We start from the raw sequence: 18813 nt of genomic DNA on the forward strand, positions 1-18813 counted from the left end.
TCAGCCTTATTCAGACACGGCTGAACTACATCCCTGTTTTTCAAACACTAGGGTTTGCAAGAGCCAGACGACTAAACAAGCACCACACATTAAAAAGAAAACTGCCTGTGTGTGAAACACCAAATTATCACCTGGGGACTCTCAGTTCACAGAAATTGATTCTCTCTGTAGCATTCCTGCCCAAACAGTTCAAAAAAAGTCATCAGAATCCTTTTCATCCTTGTAAAAGCAGCGGATTGAAGGTCCCAGGAGGATCTGGATCAGCGTCAAATCCAAAGAGGTAACAGATGGATACATGGTGACTTTCTTCTTCAGGGCTCAGCTTAGAGGGGCAAAAAATGACCTCCAGCTTCAACTTGAGCCACCGTAGTGCTCGTCTTGTTTACCTCTTGCTGTGGAGAACTGCTGCTGCACCCACACGCATGCATGCGGCATGCACTTCTTTTGCTAATGCATGTTGCACCAATATGGCTGCAAAGTGACTGTCACTGAGGCAAAATAAAATTGCACACAGTAGGATGAGGAGCGGAAAAACTAACCACTTCAAAGTATGGAGACCAGCTCCTCTAACTCATGCCTCTAACACAACCCCTTCTCTTGGGGTCACACCCCCTTGTCCTTCACAAGCCTTGGAGCACTCCACTCGTTTATTTCTCTAACCACCCCTATGAGTGAGAGCCTCTTGGCTTCCTTCTGAGCACATCACCGTTCTCTCCCCTTAAGGACTCTCATTCAGCCCCACTGAGGCAGCGTACACCTCTATCCAGAAGACCCCAGCATCTGTACCCGTCGCCAGTTGCTCTCCTGAGTTTTAAAAGCACTGCCCACTGCCTCCTTAACGTCTCCACCTGGAGGTCTCCTTAGCCCCTCAAAGCAGCAGGTCCCAAAAGGAACACATTATTCCTTCCTCCACCCAGTGTCCATCTTGGTCCAAAGCACTTCCATCCTTCCCGCTGCTGGAACTCCTTCCTCGTCTCCCACCAGCGCATTGATTCCACTGTTGCATGTGTCTGGGGTGCTTCCTTTCTGTTCTCCAGCCCCACTGCTGGAGCCTGTTTCAGAGTCTCGTCTTCTCTCACGGGGGTCACTGGCATAGCTTCTAAGAAGTCCGTCACTGGACCCACCCTGCAGCTATTCACTAAGTTCACTGTCATGGCCATGCTGATGCACCTCTCTGTGGTCCTCAAAGTGTGGTCTAGGGACCAGTAGCCACAGAATCACCTGAGAACGTGCAAGAAATCCTAGACCTACTGGATCAGCAGCTCTGAAGTGGGCCCAGCGATCTGTGCCTGAACAAACCCACTGAAAGATTCTGATGCACGCTTGGGTTTGAGAGCTGCTGTGGCCGCCCAGGTCCTCCCTCAGCCTCTGCCCCAGATCCTGGCGGTGAGCAGCCACCCTGTTAGCAGAGCCTCCCAACGCCTCTGCTGCAGAAAGCCACTCTCATGCCCCCTGGGCAGCCCACATCCAATGGTTGGGAGAGGCCAGGGTCTAAAGGTCTGGTCTGTCCCCTCACATTGCTTTATTTGTAAGAGGGAAGATGAAGCACCAGTACTTCATTACTGAGTACTGAGCCAGTCATTTCTAGACAGACAAGCACTGTGGGGAAGATGAAACCAGGCAAGGGGAGGGAGAGTGCTGGGAGGTCTACTTTAGAAATGGGCTATTCTAGGAGTGATGCTGCTTTTACAGTTAGTCATGTAAGCATCTATCTTTCTCCAGCAGTGGACTCCACAGGGCAGGGACCGTACCTGAGTCTCCTTTATAAACCCCTGCCTGGCACAGAGCACAGCACCCAGTGATGCTCTCCAGCATCTGCTGGTGAATCAGAAAACTCAAGTCAAGACTGCAGTCTTCAAATCTGTGCATGACAGCATGACAAACAAAGCGGGGGCGGGGAAGGGGGGGCGGGGATGCGGGGAGTGGGGGTGGCGGGAATTTCTCCTTAGGCTATTATCCAAGTAATTGCCTCCATTGTAGCCTGACTCTTTGCATACAGATATGTTCTATGCTGCTGAGTTTGTCTGGGAAGCATTCTCTCTGGAATTTGCTCAACCGTGACTTTTATAGGTTCTACTTTCAACAAACCCAGAGCAGAGTGGCTGTGGAGAGAGTCACTGCTGACAGGGGTGAGGGAGTGGGGAAGGCGGAGAGGGTGGGGTTTTACCCTGGATAAGTCCCCTTGGCCAGATGCTCCTGGTTGGAAGCCATCCTCAGATGGGAAATAAAACACTTTGGAAGATGCAGCCGGAATTTATCGACTATAACTTTAGGGATCCTGCAAGGAAATATACTTCACAAAGAGTCCCATTTCCTGCCAGGGAATCATTTGCTTGCTGAGTGATCATTAGTGCTGCATCCAAGAATCATTAAAAATAGAGCAGCTCTCCTGTGCCCAGCTGGTGCTTCGCTGTTCTCCACGCAGGGGGTCCCAAACCTGGTTGCTCATCAGAATCTCCTGGGATGCACCCTGGAAAGCTCTATTTTTAAGAAGTGCCCCCCAGCCCCCCGCCAAAGGATCAGCCAACCAGGTAGATCAGAGAGGTCCAGCCCTGGGGGTGGAGGAGGAACACACCACGGTGCTGTGACTCCCTGCCTGCAGGCAGCAGTGCCACCAGGATCGTCCTGCTTTTCCAGAAATCTCTTCCAACTCCCAGGAAGACCTTCAGATACCTGAGGACAGCTGTATCTCCCACTCATACCCAAACCCCACCCCAGCTTAGAAAAAACCCCTTCCTGGCAACACCATTTTGATGGGAGGGGTCAGAAGCGTGAAGAGGTGGCCCAGGCTGACAGCACTGATTCCCATGCTCATGGCTCTTACAGGTGGTCTTTTGAGCTGGTCACAGTGTGAGCACCAGTGTCACCTGGGAACCTGTTCAAAATGCAAATTCTCAGGCTCTACCCCTGACCTACTTAACTGAAGGCTCTCAGGTGTGGGGCCTAGAAGTCTGCATTTTAACAGCCCCTCTAGATGACTCTGACAGGTTCAAATTGATTTCATGGCTGAATAAAAGACATTCTCATTTTTCTTTGCTTTCTATTAATATTTAAAAACTTTTCACCCACAGGTAAGCTCTAGGAGCCCTAAGGAAGCAGAATCCCTGACCCTTAAGGGCCATCTCTATTCTGTATGCCTGAAGCCCTGTCCTTAATAACCTCTCTCAGCCCACAGAGCAGATCACCCCTCGCTCTGCTTTCTTCTTCAGTATTTATGTTATTGGGGAAAATTAATAACTTGAGCGACGAGGGAGATAAGTGTTTATGGCTACAAGCATTCTATGTCCTAATTTTCATGATCAGAGTTAAGGAAGGAGTAAGTATTTTCTTCTATTTTTAGGACTGAAAAAAGAATTGTTAACTTAGCTATCTGCACTAACTATTCACAGAAAACCCAAGGAGGTGAGCACCTTTCAGACCCTTGCTACTCAAAGTGTGGTCCATGGACCAGCAACATCAACCTCACCTGGGAGCCTGCCAGAAATGCAAACTCTCAGGCCCACCCTAGACCTGCTGCACCAGAATCGGCATCATTTTCTCAAGACCCCAGCTGAGCTACGAGCTTCTCAAGCCGGAGAATCCTGGTTTAGAGCCTTCCTGTTGACCTGTACCAAGGCAGATGCCATTGCATGCACCGTCTTTATTATTCCCGGCACAGCCCACAGGAGGTAACTGCTACCAGTTATTCATGAGCACAGTGCTGCACAGAAAGGTTAAGCCCAAGCTTGAGTTCAAATTCAAGGTTACACAGTTAGCGGGACGGTCTGAACCCAGGGCTGGTTCCTGCTGCTCTACTTCCTGGCCTCGACAGGTGGAGCAGGGGAGGCAGGGCAGATTCAAAAGGGTTGGGGCTGGCCCCCTCTACTGAATCTTTGGCTCCTTTCTCCCAAAAATTTCAAAGGAAAACAAAAGCGTCCTCTGAGAGCTCTCAATCTGAACTCCACCTTCAATTGTTTTATTTAGAGCAGTTGGTTCTCACGCTTTTTCTTTGCCCACAAAAGGAAGAAATAATACTCTTATGTAAAAGCAGCCCACCAGGGCAGAAAGGTCAAAATGGAAGAGGGAAGGTTTGTGTTCATCACAAAGTGTCCCAGACCAGTCTGGTCTGCAAAGCCCAACTACTGCCACCCCACCCTCTCAGGTTTCTGAATCCCCAGTGGCTAACTCATCACCTATCCCCATCTGGTTCTTGTTTTTAAAACCTTGAATTGGTGGACCCCATCCTGGATTGACTGAGTCTAGTTCTTTGAGGTTCTGGCCAAGGTTTGTACTTCTGACAAGTTCCCCCAAGCAATTCTAAACTACAGTTTGAGAAGCTCAGGAAAGGCTAGACAATTGCTGATTTAGCACTCCTAATTTTAATTCCTGTGGCCTGGGAAGACAGCTTTTATTATTCCAAACAAACAAACACTATTTTGGCTCTCCCAGGACCCTGTATCTCAAAAGCCTCTGACTTGTGGCTGTTAACAGATAACCTTGTGAGGTAATGAATGGGGCAATATACTGAGCCCGTCACACTATAGCACACAGTAGGTACGCAACAGGCATTTGTTGAATGAATGAATCAGCGGAATCTCTCCTAGGGATCCCAGTTTCCCAGAATCAGTTATAAGAGCTACCAATGAGCTCGATTTGTTTCTCCAGCATCAGACCAAATGGGGTAAAATTGGGTCTTTTAGCATGCTAATGGATTATAATTAGTGTATAATGAGCAGTGAAGACCACCAGAGGTCACTTTCATTGCCATCTTGGTTTTGGTGGGTTTTGGCCAGCTTCTTTACTGAAACCTGTTTTATCAGCAAGGTCTTTATGACCTGTATCTTGTGCTGACCTCCTACCTCATCCTGTGACTTAGAATGCCTAACCACCTGGGTATGCAGCTCAGTAGGTCTCAGCCTCAGTAGGTTACCCAGCCCCTATTCAAGATAGAGTCACTCTGTTTCAAACGCGTCTGAAAGTCATATATTTAAACTCCAATCTACAAGATGTACAAGGTGCTGGCATTTAGAAATGCCAAGTCCTAAAAGAAAGACTACTTTGGCTACACCCTTGGACTGTGTTGCATCTTGGGTCAGCCCTGGATCAGCTACCTCTGCAGTGACAAAGGGTTCTAAGGCTTGAAACCAACCAATTTGTTGCTTGTGGACCTTTGGACTTTTTTTCTTCTACTTTGGCTCCTCCCTCTTTCTGAATAGAATATTCCATAATTCATCTGGTGCTAAGAAATAAAAATAATAAAGGTGGGTCGGGCGCAGTGGCTCACGCCTGTAATCCCAACATTTTGGAAGGGCGAAGCGGGTGGATCATGAGGTCAGGAGTTCAAAAGCAGCCTGACCAACATAGTGAAACCCTGTCTCTACTAAAGATACAAAAATTAGCCGGGCGTGGTGGCACGTGCCTCAGCTACTCAGGAGGCTGAGGCAGGAGAATCGCTTCAACCCGGGAGGCGGAGGTTGCAGTGAGCCGAGATCGTGCCACTACACTCCAGCCTGGGTGACAGAGTGATATTCTGTCCCAAAAATAAATTAAAATAATAATAATAAAAATAAAGGTGTTCCAACTCCACTCAGTGGTCTGTCCAGCCACCTACCAAGTTCAGAGATCCTTTAGGCTTTCCCTTCTAGTGAAATTAAAATGCAACCTGGGACTCTGTGAGCAATTTATAAAGATGTGTTGCTAATGGTGACCACACAGCTGGTGGCAGAATATCAATAGTACTGGTAAGCATTTTAAAGTAAACTCCGAATGGCCATCCTCATCCTGCTTCCTGGATGGGTGGGGAGGGCATGTTTTCATTTTGAACCCTCTAGGTCAAATTTCCAGATGAAGCTGCTACACCGAGGTGAGTGTTTCACTTGCTTTCCTGACTCTGGACGTGACTTCCCTTTGACAATGAGTTTTGCAAATGGTAACACTTTCCTGTGTGTTCTCAGCGGTAGCACTGAAAACGCAATCTATTTTGGTGGATGAAGATGCACAGGTGAGTTCTCCTTAAAAAGATAAATCCTTACCACAAAAGAAAGAAGCCCTTGTCTTAGGCCATGCAAAGTCAGGAGACTGAACTTTCATTAGAATACAACAGGACACAGGGCAAATGACAGAGGCAACATTTTTAGAAATGTGAACAGTAAGCAAGGGTGTCTGCATGCCAGGAGCTTGCGTATGGGGATGTTAACAACCGATATTAGAAGCCACTGAACCTGAGGATATCTGTGGGCGAGCACACGGGGGCTGAAACCGAGGAATGGCTGGGGTCATTACAAAATGTCAATGGAGGGAGAGCATTAGGAAAAACAGCTAACGTATGCTGGGCTTGATACCTAGGTGATGGGTTGACAGGTGCGGCAAATCACCATGGCACACATTTACCTATGTAATAAACCTGCACATCCTGCACGTGTACCGCAGAACTTAAAATAAAAATAAAAGTCAATTTACTCTATGAGAAAAGTGAGAACGCAAAAGCCAAATTATGTCCAAGTATAAACTAAATATTAACCATGTTTGGCCTTCTAAATATAACAAAGAAGCCTACTACAAAGTTTTTCTAGGATATTTAAAATATCAAGATATTGATATTTTTAAAGGCCACATGGCCTACAGGGCAGAAATACACTTTCTCTGCTGAGGTCTACTGATTGCCAAGGGACTTCATGGTTCTTAGTGGCTTGTACAGGCCCTGGCTCTCCTCAGGGCTGAGAGAGGAGCTCACACACTGGATGTAACATGGTCATAAAGCAAGAGCAAGGAGTATTTCAACCTTCTTTCTCCCTCAATCTGTATGAGAGAGATTTCTCATTGGCTCATGCCCTTCAAAGAGAAGAGCTGGGTTCCTGCAGAGCCAAGACAAGGTGTAGCTACCTTTGCTCCAATGCAAACGCAGGTATGCATCCCAGAGGGGGCAGGCCCAAGGTAAGGCAGGGAGCAGTGTGTCTTGGGGCTCCAGGGCCACTTTGAACCCTCACACAACACTGCCACAGCACTGCCTCTAGGATCCATTCCTAGAGGCCCAGGAACTCATGAAGGGAGAAGAGGCAGGCCATTCCCTGGGTCACTTAGAGGCTCAGTGAGCAATTATCCTTTTCCAGTAATGAAAGAATGAGCTGGGCTTGCTTCCTCGTGGCTTTGGAGGTTTCCTCAGAGGGCCACAGGAAGGAGAGGAGCACAGAGGAGCTCTGGGACCCTGCACACGTCACTGAACATCTCTGCGCCTCAGTCTTTCCATCTGTTAAGTAAAGGGATGGGGGGAGATGACTCCAGCCCAGGGCACCTCCAGTTCTAAAAGTGCATGATTCTAGAACTCTGGGAGGAAAAGGTAGGAGGGAGGGGCTAGCATACAACTGAGAGAGGAAATATGAGTCTCATAAACATTAAAACCCCTTTCTCCCTCCTTCTCTGTGATAATTGCCATGTGAGCTCCAGCTAAAGACCCCTTGCTAAACTGCCTGGAATAACAGCTCACTTTTAAGCTCTTATTTACTTAGGTAGTAATCCCAAGAGGTTAATTTGGGTAAATCCAACAATGGTAAGAAGACACAGGTGGCCAAGAAGCTATGATGAGGTTAGCTCCTGGGTCCTGTTTTTTAAAAAAAGCCAGGGGGAGGAATGGGGAGAAAAAGGAAATAAACATTTACTAAGTACCAAGGACATGGCAGGCACTAATCGCAGCTCACATTGAGTCCTCATGACAACCCTGGGAGGTTGGGAATAACAGTCCCATCAGACACATGACGAAACCAGGGCTCAGAAAGGTAACATGGCCCGATCACTTACTGACACTCAGAAAACAGAAACCAATCGACCCGTGAGAGTGTGTCTGTGTGTGTGTGTGTGTGTGTGTGTGTGTGTGTGTGTACGCATGCACCAAATGCATTCCAACTTGTGAGTTCCCTGGAGCTGCACAGTCACCACCCTGCTGAGGTCAATTTCGTCACTGATGCCTCGGGTCACATAGGCCCTGATGACCCAGATTTCACAGAGAGGTCAGTACATCGGTCAACTTTCCTTCCAGGAGGGGCCGGGCCTGGTGGGCCATGCCCACTCCATGCCACATGCCTAGCATTCAGAGCTTTGTAAGGAAGCCCTGTTCTAAATGCTCAGGTCCCACCCTTCCTTGTCAAGAGAAGCCATGGGCTTCCTGCTCCTGTGTCACAATGTGCCACTTGAAGGGTGGCTCTTCCCCATTCTTCTTCCATGGGGGCCAGGAAGGCATTCTGGATGACGGTGCATCCTTGTTTAAACATTCTTATCATGCAGAGGAAGGTAAAAAGCAAACAAGGAGACATTTCCTCAGCCCCCGCCACCAGCTAATTATTAGCTGCTTTTACAGAACCAAGGTAAGTGACACCCAAGTGCTCTCCCACCACGAGCGACTGCTGGTTCTGCTGACCTCTCCATGTGCCCCAAAGATACCAACCACATGGTTCCTGAGCAAGATGGTTACAAATAAGCAAAGGGAGCACCAAAAAAACAAAAAAAAAACAAACCCAGAAAAACCTTTCCAACGGCTATTATGAAACTGAGAGCAAGATGCAGTGGCAAGTTTGTGGAGACTAAAGTGAAGTTAGGAGGACGGAGGAGCTGTGTGGGGTGCAAACACACTCCTTAGGGACTCTGAACTTTCACACTGTGGCCATCGTCATCAGCGTCATCTTCATCACTCATCTCTGCCCTTTAGGAATGTTCCAAAGGTTCTTTACTTCTCCAAAGGTCTTTGGATGCTACGACTCTTAATCCTAGATGGGAATTAAGACTTCCATAGTAATTTCATGGTTTTTTTTTTCTTTATCTTTAAATTAATGGCAGGGGGCGGTGGCTCATGCCTGTAATCATAGCACTTTGGGAGGCTGAGGCAGGTGGATCACTTGAGGTCAGGAGTTCAAAACCAGCCTGGCCAACATGGTGAAACCCTGTCTCTACTAAAAACACAAAAAATTAGCGGGGCGTTGTGGCAGGCGTCTGTAATCCCAACCACGTGGGAGGCTGAGGCAGGAGAATCGCTTGAACCTGGGAGGCGGAGACTGCATTGGGCTGAGATTGTGCCATTGCACTCCAGCCTGGGTGACAGAGTGAGACTCTGTCTCGAATAGAATAGAATAGAATAGAATAGAATAGAATAGAATAGAATAGAATAGAATAGAGGCTTATGTTCCTTACACCTTATACAAAAATTAATTCCAGATGGATAAAAGACTTAAATGTAAAACCTAAAACCATAAAAACCCTAGAAAAAACCTGGGCAATACCATTCAGGACATAGGCGTGGGCAAAGACTTCATGACTAAAACACCAAAAGCAATGGCAACAAAAGCCAAAATTGACCAATGGGATCTAGTTAAACTAAAGAGCTGCTGCACAGCAAAAGAAACTATCATCAGAGTGAATAGGCAACCTACAGAATGGGAGAACATTTTTGCAATCTATCCATCTGACAAAGGGCTAATATCCAAAATCTACAAGGAACTTAAACAAATTTACAAGAAAAAAACAAACAACCCCATCAAAAAGTGGGCACAGGATATGAACAGACACTTCTCAAAAGAAGATAGAAGATATTTATGCGGCCAACAGACATATGAACAAAAGCTCATCATCACTGGTCATTAGAGAAATGCAAATCAAAACCACAATGAGATACCATCTCATGCCAGTTAGAATGGCGATCATTAAAAAGTCAGGAAACAGGCCGGGCATGGTGGCTCATGCCTGTAATCCCAGCAAGGCGGGCAGATCATGAGGTTAGGAGTTCGAGACCAGCCTGGCCAACATGGTAAAACCCTGTCTCTACTAAAAATACAAAAAATTAGCCGGGCGTGGTGGCGGGCGCCTGTAATCCGAGCTACTCAGGAGGCTGAGGCAGAAGATGGCTTGAACCTGGGAAGCAGAGGTTGCAGTGAGCTGAGATCGCACCATTGCACTCCAGCCTGGGTGCCAGAGCAAGACTCCATCTCAAAAAAAAAAAAAAATAATAATAATAAATAAAAAGGAAACAATAGCTTGCTGGAGAGGATGTGGAGAAATAGGGATGCTTTTACACTTGGTGGGAGTGTAAATTAGTTCAACAATTGTGGAAGACAGTGTGGCGATTCCTCAAGGATCTAGAACTAGAAATACCATTTGACCCAGCAATCCCATTACTGGGTATATACCCAAAGGATTATAAATCATTCTGCTATAAAGACACTGCACATGTATGTTTACTGCAGCACTATTCACAACAGCAAAGACTTGGAACCAATCCAAATGCCCATCAATGATACTGGATACAGAAAATGTGGCACATATATACCACGGAATACGATGCAGCCATAAAAAGGATGAGTTCATGTCCTTTGCAGGGACATGGATGAAGCTGGAAACGATCATTCTCAGCAAACTAACACAGGAACAGAAAACAAAATGCCACATGTTCTCACTCATAAGTAGGGGTTGAACAATGAGAACACATGGACACAGGGCAGGGAATATCACACACTGGGGCCTGTTGGGGGGCTAAGGAGGGATAGCATTAGGAGAAATACCTAATGTAGATGAGGGGATGACGGGTGCAGCAAACCACTATGGCACATGTATACCTATGTAAGAAACCTGCACGTTCTGCACATGTATCCCAGAACTTAAAGTATAATAAACAATAAATAAATAAAGGCTTATGTCCTGCTGTAAATAAATACAAGTGCAGGATAATTTACAAAATAGAGAGTCAGAAAAAAATTAAGTATAATACCACTGTGCAAAGACCACTACTGCTAATATTTTTGGTGGAATTCCTTCCAGGCTGTTTCCTGTGCATTTTATCAATATATCTTACATGTCTGTATACACACACATACACACACATACGCACACACACATTCTGCTTTTCCCACTTATACTGTGCCATGTTATCATAAGCTCTTCTAAAATCAAGTCCTTCCTGGGCCATCTAACCTGCTGTCGTTCAGTGTGCCATCTCCTTGGTGGCGGAGCTTTCATTGGCTGGAGGAACTTTTTGCCTTTTTGAGGTTCATTTCTAATCACTGTGAAACATCCTAAAATCACCTAGCAAGGTAGCAATAAAACTTCACGCACTATGCCCTCTCATGTTCGAAATGATTTTATCTATATGTTTAGAAAAGAATCCTAAGAATTTCAAATGACAATATCTTTGTTTCCAAAAGTAAATCAGTAGGTTTTGTTGCGGGTTTTGCTTTATTTTTTAAAATTTTAAATTAGAATAGAGATGGGATCTCACTATGTTGCCCAGGCTGCTCTTAAACTCCTGGGTTCAGGCGATCCTTCCGCATGGGCCTCCTGAAGTACTGGGATTCCGGGTGTGAGCCACTGCACCCAGCCTGCTTTGTTTTAATATACCTGCCTGTGATAAGCAGATGGCAGCACAGGGGCCTGGAGTATGAATGACCAAAAACATTAACCCCCCAAAACATATGATCTGAAAGGACATGATTCTCTCGTTTTTTAGAGACAGGGTCTTGCTATGTTGCCCAGGCTAGACTCCAACTCCTCAGCTCAAGCAATCTTCCCGCCTCAGCCTCCTAAGTAGCTGGGACCAGGTGTGAGCCACCACACCTGGCTTGACTCTTTTCCTTTTTCAATCGCTGACCAACACAAGACAAGAGTCTTCATAAATAGCTTAGTTTTTTTCATCTGAAGACAAATAGTCCTCACCTTAATTTTTTCCCTCTAGCTTTATTTATAATAAAGTGGTTCTTTAGAGAATTTGTCCTGACATCAACCTGTATTTGTTAGGACGTTCAGGAGCGCGTGAAGCCCTAAATAAGCTGAGTAGTTTGGTTATCTGTGTGTTTAAAATGGCCATGGGATTGCCAAGCCAGAACTTGGCGGGAATGTCTACTGCCCACTCCAGTGCTTTAAACAAACCCACGCAGACTCCAGCAGGAAACACTACCGCCATCACTCAGATTTCTCTTCTACGAGAAGAATTCTTCCACGTCCTGAATGCTTAAGTCCACTCATTATTTAATAGTAAGGTTAAGAACGCAGACTCTAGAGAAAGGCTGCCTGGATTCAAACTTTGGATCTACCACTTACCAAGAGTTTTGACTTTGGGCAAATGACTCATGTATTCTGTGCCTCTGTTTCACCATCTGTAACAAGGGGCAAAGAATCATTCCCGCCTCACGTATTTGCTATTTCTAAAGCAGGTAGCACAGGCCTGACACCCGACAAGTCTCTGTACGTGCTCTCCTGGTTGTTAGACACACTGGGCTGCTCCCTCAGGCCTAGACTACAGAGAGATAGATCCCCCTTCGACATTCCACACCTGGCAGCACAATTTCTGAAATACACCAGTGGAGGAAGGAGGCAAGAATCATGGCTGGGGCCAGGAGACAGCATTGCATGCTGGGAGGTACAGTCCCCCAAAATAAAGCACTGCTGGTATGGATAGAGGGATGGGAAGCTGTGATTGGTAATATTCTCTGGTGAGGAGAATAGACTCATCTGATCATTCGACAAAAACTTAGCAAGCAGCCGGGTAAGGTGGCTCATGCCTGTAATCCCAGCACTTTGGGAGGCCGAAGTGGGTGGATCATGAGGTCAGGAGTTTGAGACCAGCCTGGACAAGATGGTGAAACCCTGTCTCTACTAAAAATACAAAAATTAGCCTGGGATTACAGGCACGGTGGTGGGTGCCTATAATACCAGCTACTCGGGAGGCTGAGACAAGAGAATTGCCTGAACCCGCGAGGCAGAGGTTGCAGTGAGCTGAGACCACACCACTGCACTCCAGCCTGGGTGACAGAGCAAGGCTCCGTCTCAAAAACAACAACAAAACACCTAACAAGCACCAAACGGGGGCCATCCTGGGCTAGGTTCTTATCTTAGTCAGTTCAGGGCTACTTCAAGAAATACCACAGACTGGGTGGCTCAAAAAACAAATATTTACTTCTCACAGTTCTGGAAGCTGGAGGTCCAAGACCAAGGTTCCAGCGATTCCATTCCTGGTGAAGGCTCACTTCCCAGTTCTGCAGATGGTCACCTTCTTCCTGTGTCCTCACATGGCAGAGAATAGATCATCTATCTCATGTCTCTTCTCATAAGGGTACTAATCTCATTGATGAGGGCTGTACCCTTATGACCCAATTACCTCCCAAGGACTCTACTGCCAAACACCATCACACTGGGGATTAGGATTTGAACATAGGAAGCTGGTGGGGAGCACGGGATACAAACAGCTAGTCCATGGCAATTCTGGAGCTATAATGGGGAGTAAAACAGACATGGTCCTTTGCCCAACCTGAGCTTAAAATCTTACAAATAATCACCTGCATGTAAAACTGCAGGTGGGGCCTGGGCTGCAGAGGAGTGGTTCCAGGAGTTTGTGTGCATCCAGGATGGTCTTGGTGTTGATGTTCACTTAGTTGGGGAAAGCTTCTCCGAAGAGGTGATGCTTGAGCTCAGAACTCAAGGATAAGAGGAGTTAATTAGGCCAAGAGGAGGGGAGAGCATGCTAGGCAGCACAGACAGCATGTGCAAAGGGCCTGTGGTGGGACAGAGCATGGAGAGTTTGCAGGACAGAGAGGCCAGTATGGCTGTGGCACAGATGGGGAGGGAGGGGGCAGGGTGGGGAGATGAGCTTGCAGAGGCCTGGCCATGCAGGGGCCCCTATACTCTGAAAGAAATTTGTTTCTTATCCCTTGAGCAATCCTAAGATCACTGCAGGGTATGAAGAGGGGATCTGAATTTTGAAAAGTCCATGGGGCTATGGTATACAGTACAAGTTGCAGAAGGGCCAGGGTGGCCACAAAAATGCCAGCTGAGTACTGCAGTAACAGAGGTGGGTAGCTTGACTGGGAGGATGGCAGTGGGCAGACTCCAGAGATAATTAGGAGATAATGTGCTTGGCACCAAAGAAGTGAGAATGGTATTCAGGCAAATACTTGTTTATGAATGTTCACAGGAGCACTACTCCCAGTAGCTCAAAGATGGAAATGACCCAAATGTCCACCAGCAGATGAATGGAGAAACACAGTGTGGTATATTCATGCAAGAAAATATTACTCAGCCGTGAAAAAGCAAGGTTCATACACAGATGAACCTTGACCACATTATACTAAGTGAAAAAAGCCAGACACAAAAGGCTACATATTGTATGACTCCATTTGCACAAGACATCCAGAGTAGGTAAATCTTTGGACAGAATCCAGATTGGTAGGTGCCAGGGGCTGGGGCAAGAGGGAAAGGGGGAGTGACTGTTTAGTAGGTTTGAGGTTTCCTTTTTGGATGATAAAAATATCTTGGAACTAGATAGAGCTGATGGTTGCACATGATGTGACTCTCCTAAATGCCGCTGAATTGTTTACTTTAAAACGGTTGATGATTAATTTTATGTTATGTGAATTATACATCAATAATTTAAAAAGTGACTTGAGTGATGGGCTAGATGTTGAGGGTAACACAGAGGAACCACATCTTCATTCAACAAACACTGAGGATTTTGCATGAATGGGTGCTGCTCTAGGCTACCGCTGTTGTGGAGCTCTTGGTCAGGGGAGAGACAGGAGGTCAGTGCCCTGCCCTGGGGAGCCTGCCTCTAGATGGCAAGGATTCAAACGTCTCTTCACATAGGAGAGCACCTAGGAGAGGAATGCACAGCCCAGTAATTCTTGGAATACTGGCTCTTTGAAGTGCAAAAAAAGACAGTTTTAGGGCAAATAAAATAAATACTTCTTTCCAAATTAGGCACTAAATTTGTGAGTAATTATTGAAATGAATTATTCTAAGTAGAAGCAGTTCTGAAAATAGCACTGATTTCTGGAGGATTTTGTGGCTATTTTGTGAGAGTCTAGGAAAGGGGAGCGTGGCAAACCCCAAGTGAGAGCGGAAACACTGGGATGGCCACGCCATGATTTGCACCAGACGTGCCCTTCCATAGATTCTAAGGTTTACATCGCCTGAGATGCATGCCGGTAAGGAAGGCTGAGAAGGGAGAGTTTCACTTGGCACTTCCTACTGAAATGCTGAACCCCAAATTTGGCAGGAAATGCCAGCCATGCCTGTTACAACATTTAGCTTGTAAGCAAAAAAGGGATCTGCCCCAGGTTTGCAAGATGATGATAACTTGTTTCCTCAAACAAATCATGTTGATTTACCCAACCACTTTACCCAATCAACTTTGGTTGATTTACCCAACCAAAGAGAATTTTCTTCCTCTTTGATGTTTTCAAGTTTACAGGCTGAAAGAATGTGTAAGACAGACACAGGAGAGAGATGGTTTCCTAACCCAAGAAACCACCCAACAAGAAAACTGAATAATAGGAGCATGTTTACCCCTGAGGTATCAAAAGTCACATATGGCAACAGAAAGGGTAGGGACGAGGAAAAGGAAGATGGAAGAGAGAGAAAGCCAACACAAAGGGGGAAAGGATTAATAATTATTTAGGTACTCAAATCCAAAGAAAATGAGTTATGAGTAGGACCAAGCCGGTAGTTTACAGTAGCTCCCCATTCCTACCCTCTTACATGAACACCCACTTATTTTTTTAAACCCCAGGGATATATTTTCTCTGGCTGTAAACACTGAAGACTAGTTCACTCTCAGGCGGGCTCTAGACGGCCAGGCTCCCAGAACTTCCCAGGCATATTTCTGTGAAGAAGCCAGAGTTGTTCAGGAATTGTCACATTAAACAGAATTAGGACTTATGGACCCTCAGGGAAATCGCTCTGGTTGCCATTTTTCTTATGCAATGCCAACCTTCAGCTATTCTAAATGGTGTTTATGCAGCCGGCTCTGCTCTGTGGTGGCAATAATCATAAAGATAAAGACTTCAAAGCTCTGGGTGAAAGTCCTACTGATTCATGACTTATTTTATTTTGATCTGCATTATGTCAAATCCTAGTCTTTAAAGGCTGCATGTTTCCTATTTTATTTCAAGGCAAACCACACAGTTTTTTTTTTTCTTTTTTTTCAGTGTGGGCAGCAAGAACTACAGGTGGCAGTTCATGAAATAGCATTCTCACTTTGGAGAATGTCCTGAGAATCACTGGTTCTCAGTTTTCTTTTGTGCTAATGGGAGAAATGGAAAGCCAAATCCCCAAGCTATCTTAGAGTTGAGCTCCCTTCCTGTTAAATTTTTGGCTGCAGCCTCTTAAAAATAGACAAACTGGCCCTAGTTTCACAGGCTTTTCTGGCTCTCTCCAACATACTGGGCACTGTGGGCCAAAAGCAAACTGGACACGGCGGAGGAGAGATGGGTTACAAAAATCAAATTAAATACCAGGCAAGGACCATGTAATGGATGCCATGAGTGTCCTGCAGGCCAGGAAGAGACACTTCATATTAATGACTTGGAACCACAGCAGCTTGCATTTCCTAGAATGCTCACTCTGTGCCAATGCTGCAGGCCCTTTACACACGTGCCACAATGTGGTCCATGTGATGGCTCTGTGCGGGTGGAAGGTGTCATCATCCTTGCTCAACAGAGGATGAATGCAGGGCTGAAGTAGTTAAGTAACAGACTCAAGATTACCCACAGGGTAAGTGGCTGGGCCAGGACCCAAATCCATGTCTATTGTCCTGACCCCACTGAGGGCTTCCCTCTGAAGCAACTCTAAGGAAGGAGTAATAGGATCAAGCTTGTGTTTCCGAAGGATTACTCTGGTAACAATATAAATGAGGAACCGAAACACAATGAAACTAGAGAGACCAAACTGTAATTCTGTATGCCTTAGTTTTTCTTCTTGCTTTAAAATTTTCTAGAAATTTCACTTTTCTAGCCATAGTATGAATACCAATTAACTGGTGTGAGCTTTATCCATGTAAAAGTCTCTCTCCCACAAACATATATAATTTTTTCACAAATAAAAGCTGGTTTAGTGCTGTTTCCAAATAAATTAAGCAATGAAACCATCAAAAATGTCCCTGCCACATCCTGAAATGAAGCATAAAAATACTTGTTACTTCCTCCCCTCTTACTTGCAAATGTATCCTTGCAAAGCAAGTGCCAGACAAGAATGTGTGGGTCAAGAGAAACAAAACAATTGATACACAGCAATTTATTCTCCCACTAAAAGATTTAGGCAGGTGGATGGAGGGAAGGAAGACAGAACTCACCTGCTAGAGGTGAGCTATAATACAAAATTGTGGTCTCAGGAATTGTAATCACGGGAGAAAGGCCCTGATGTTCTTCCAGGAGCTGATGCAAATGCTGGGATTTGGGCAAAACCCCAGAATGTGACATCTTCTCTTCCAGGTTTACCCCTTCGAATTGTACATGCTGGGAATCTTGTTTTAATCCTGGACACTTCTGACCCCTGAAGATCCCCAGAACTATACACATTGGGAAGATGCGCTGCTCTGTGACTCAACAGTGCTTCCATGGAGCCTCTTAGATAGATTTCTTGACGTCTCCTTGTGGAGGAAGCCACTGACAGGTGAACAAAGAGAGCAGGTAATTTCGGAGTCACTTCTATGTGAGGTGCTGCTTGTCTTCTTTGGCTGTCTTCAAACCTAATTAACTCTGCTATTTTTTTTTTTTTTCCTTGAGACAGGGTGTTCTGTGTCACCAAGGCTGGTGTGCAGTGGTACAATCACACTCCACTGCAGCCTCAACCTTCTGGGCTCAGGCAATACTCATGCCTCAGCCTCCCGAGTAGCTGGGACTACAGACGTGCACCGCCACACCCAGCCAATTTTTGTATATTTTGTATAAATGGAGTTCCACTATGTTGCCCAGGCTGTTTTTGAAACTCCTGGGCTCAGGCAATCCTTAGCCTCCCAAGTAGCTGGCACCACAGGCATGCACCACCATGAACAGCTAATGTTTTTTATTATTTTATTTCTTGTAGAGACAGAGTCTCCTATTGTTAGAGCATGTAGCTAGTCAGACATGAGCAGGACAGGAGAGAGCCCTCCCCTACACCATACACCAGGACTGTCAGGCGACCATCAGGTGATGGTCAGGCAGTTGTAAAACTGTCTCTCTAAAATAATATGTGGTCACAGCTGCCCCCAGGGAACGGCAGTCTCCCAATAGATAAACACCTGAGGCTGGTGATCAGCAGCTTCCCCATAAGATCTCAGGAGTTGGGTGAGTGGGCTCAAGCACGTGCACTTAGAGGCACAATGGCAGAGTTTAACTGGTATATGACCTTCCTCCAGGAACACTTGACTGGTACAGGCAAAATGCCTCAAGTGAGCATGTGTACAACTTCACTGAACACACTGTACATGCTCCCCTCCCAAGTGCTGGCAGACCACTGGGCATGAGGACAGCCCACTCCAAGAGAAGAATCAGGGGAGACGAGACACAACCCCCTGAATGCATGCCAACATATGAAATCCCAAGACAAAGGTCAAACCATGCACTTGAATCTCTCAAGTCACTCACTTGGCCCTCTTCCAAGTGTACTTTACTTCCTTTTGTTCCTGCTCTAAAAGTTTTTAATAAACTTTCACTCTTGCTCTAAAACTTGCCTTGGTCTCTCATTCTGTCTGATGACCCTCAGACAAATTTTTTTTCCTCTGAGAAGCAAAAACTGAGGTTGCTGTAGATCTATGGATTCACCATTACTAACACTACATTGCCCAGGCTGGTCTCGAACTCCTGGGGTCAAGCAATCCTCCGCATCTCACCCTCCCAAGATGCTGGAGTTATGGATGTGAGCCACCATGCCAGGCTAATTCTGCATGTAAAAATGAGTCTGCATTTCATGGACAAGAATTAGGTGGGGCAGGCCTTAGGGCATGGGAAAGAATAGAGCAGCAGCAGAGTTTGTGGGTTGGGGGAAACCAAGTCCGGGATCTAGAAGGGAGTTTTGGATAATGCTTCTAAGGAATGTCAGTGAACGCTT

The 18813-nt window shown here is 46.0% G+C and overlaps 1 protein-coding gene across 1 annotated transcript in view; it reads right to left on the reverse strand.

The window, feature by feature from the left end:
- EEPD1 (endonuclease/exonuclease/phosphatase family domain containing 1) overlaps positions 1-18813 on the reverse strand; it is a 147078-nt gene that overhangs the window by 19568 nt on the left and 108697 nt on the right. The window lies entirely within an intron of this gene.

This window comes from Nomascus leucogenys, chromosome 17, assembly GCF_006542625.1.
Source record: "Nomascus leucogenys isolate Asia chromosome 17, Asia_NLE_v1, whole genome shotgun sequence".
Lineage (NCBI taxonomy): Eukaryota > Metazoa > Chordata > Mammalia > Primates > Hylobatidae > Nomascus > Nomascus leucogenys.